General features: G+C 37.0%; 1 long non-coding RNA gene across 1 annotated transcript; it reads right to left on the bottom strand.

Annotated features, from left to right (window-relative positions):
* Positions 1 to 433: 433 nt before the first annotated feature.
* On the bottom strand, positions 434 to 2,731 carry LOC131318128 (uncharacterized). The gene is made up of 3 exons (XR_009197498.1): positions 2,488 to 2,731; positions 1,579 to 1,787; positions 434 to 790 (listed from the first exon to the last, which is right to left on the bottom strand). It is a non-coding gene; the product is annotated as an uncharacterized LOC131318128 (long non-coding RNA).
* Positions 2,732 to 3,022: the final 291 nt, after the last annotated feature.

Here is a 3,022-nt window from a genome sequence, read left to right as displayed (position 1 = left end):
AACAACAGAACAAGTTATGAACATCAGCACACTAATCCAAAGACAAATACATGTAGCAGAAGGTAGATGACTAATGAACTATGATGACCCTTGGTGTTGTACGTGAAATTTTCATGTTGAAAAAATATAATGAAGCCATCTTTTAGGGACCTTAAGAGAAATGATACCTTAAAGGTTCCTAATGAAATCAGATACAGAATGAGAGTTTTGTCTGGACATCCCCTAGCTCAATCTCATGGCAGGTGCACGGTAAGTCTAACTCTGTCAAAGTGGCTTCTAGGACCTCTTTTTTCTTTGCTACCACATGGTCCATTTGGAAGGCAAGAAATGACATTACATTCAATGGAAAATACATCCCAGACACTTCCATTGTGGTAATGTGAGATAAATTGGTAACAAAGTGGCCACGTAAGTGTTTCTTTTCAGAAGTCTATTTGACAGAAGAAACAACTTGAGAAACTAATATTAATACTTGAGAAAGTGTATAAGACATTGCCCGAAGTAGTTATCACTCATAAATGAGCTATTGATAAAAAAAACAAAAAAACTTTCCATGCTTAACCAGCAATAACCATAAACCTCATCATAGTTCTCCTTAGGGACAATTTCCAGATGCTCATTACCTTCCTCACAAATCTCACAAGGAAAAATTTGTATCTAGTAATCAATTTTTAGTGAGAACAGATGAAGAAATACCAACTGGATGGCATAACCAAGAGCTGCGTAGAGTTATTGAGGTGGAGAGAGAGGCTTGAGATCCAACATTCTTGCAATTGCCGAAATCTTAAACCTACAAAATGAATTGACGTACTCAAAGACCAACAAATGGACTTCATGAACACATGTTTTTAGGGCGAATAGAGAGTAATTTTCACACTCTTCATTCTTATGCATGTCATCCTTGTTCTTTGACAATCCCAAGCATATATGGTCTGAAAATTATGTGCGGAAAAATACACAAACTCGGGTTTTAGCAGAAGGCAATGTGTATAGAAAATGATAAAATTGCTTGAAATGAAAGAAGATATGAAAATATACCATATCAAAAAACATAACCACAAAACACACATTCTTTAATTTCCCTGTCCTTCTCATTCTCCAAGAGCACTATTACGTATTAAGGTCCTCACCTAAAACACTATTACGCTTGTGAACTTCGTCACCTATTGCAAATAGGTTTTCAATCAAACATGAATTGCAGAGAGTATGCTCATAAAGGGAATTTGAGATGAACCATACCTCAGAACTGAATCCTGTGGCGCGAGAATGCTCATAAAGGGAATTTAGCTCATTGCCAGCAACTTGGTTCCCATACGTGGATGGATGATAGGAAAATAGAGGTAAGGAAACCTTATTACTAATTTAAGTTTACAAGTTTTCTCCCACAATGTGTTTTTAGTCTTAAATTTCAACCATTCAACTGTATAACATTCTCCTGGCATTGAGTTTAAGCTTTACAGAAGTTCACAATCATGGCAGAGACAATAATGGACAAAACAATACATTTTATCCTTATAAATTTTATTTGGAACAAATTAAATACATATGCACATCATCGAATCATCAAAATAACCATACCTTCAATAATATAACGAACAAATGAGTGATAGACAACTGAGTCCAGCCACAAAGTTGCTAAATGGTTTGTAGAAGAGGTGTCCAGTGGCTCTATGAGTTGACACAAGCAGCAACAGTTGTCGATCCACTAGCGGTTTCGACTCGGTAAAAAACTACATTCGGGGCCAAATGGCCTCGACGTTTCACACAGATCCACCGCACAAAAGAGACTTGAACCACCATTGCCATGAAACAACAAACAAAATCAATACCAAGAGTTTAAGCCACACACAAACAACGGCAGGCAATAACACTAATTAACTAAGAAACAATTAATGGTACAAAATCAATGACAAATTAACAACTGTAAATATAATAAAGACGATACTCTTTTTGAAACCCGCATCTGCACTGAAACACACAAATTCAAAAAGCATAAAATCTCAGTCGAAGAATGTACCAAACATGAGTGAATCTGCCATACATGCACAGATCTAAGACAATGACAAATAATACACCTAGATGCTTTCGGAAACGAAAGAACTACAACAAACTGGAAAACCCTAAACACTGAAACTGCGCAAAGCCCCTCTCAAAATAAACACTAATTTTTTTTTTTGAAAACAAAAACAACGAAACTTCAATATTTAACAATTTCCCCCAAAAGAGTTCTTTGTATTGCTTTAGTACACAGCAAAAATTTAACGTTAAGTCTCTGCGTGGTTGTGCATGCAAAATCATCATTTTAAAAAATGATACTGAGAACCCCAAACACGAAAAATCCAAAATGAAAAATTAAATTTCCAGTCCATACCCTAAGACTATACCCTAAGACTGGATTGTTGTTTCACATGGAACGTTGAAACCCCAAAATTAAAGCATATGAACAATCCAAACACAGAGAGAAAAATGATAATTGCAACAACGTACCAGCACTGAGCAAACGCAGAGGAGCAATTACTACTCGACGGGAAGCACAAACACAGAGGAACAGAAGCAGCCGAAACAGAAAAACAGGGGGTAGATGAAATGACGAAGGTCCCAGAAGTTGAACTTCTCAGAGCTGAGGAAACGCCCAAATGGGAGGAGTACCAAACGAGGGCAGTGCGGCTCGCCCCAAAAATTCCTCTCTCTCTCTCTCTAACCAGAGGAAGAAAAGGAGAGGGAGAGACGTGGCCTGATATTTCACTTTACCCTCTCCTACTATAGAACGTTACAACCTACCCCCTTTATCTTCCAATTCCTAACACATAAGGCCTGTCGTTAGTCTGGGATCCAAAAAATCGTCAAAGGGGCATGTGCATGTCACATGATCTGTAAAAAGAAAAAATTAATTGCTCTAATTTTCAATCCATTTGAAGCAGTGCGAAGATTTTATTTATCTGATCATTTTGTTCAAAAGGATAATAATTAATTTTTGGTTCTAGGGCTCTCGTTAGTTAGCCCTAAGAGATATTTGGTTCTA

Source organism: Rhododendron vialii, chromosome 2a (assembly GCF_030253575.1).
Source record: "Rhododendron vialii isolate Sample 1 chromosome 2a, ASM3025357v1".
In the NCBI taxonomy this organism is placed as follows: Eukaryota; Viridiplantae; Streptophyta; class Magnoliopsida; order Ericales; family Ericaceae; genus Rhododendron; species Rhododendron vialii.
The sequence above is the reverse complement of the archived record's forward strand: the minus strand, read 5'-3'. Positions and strand labels throughout refer to the sequence as shown.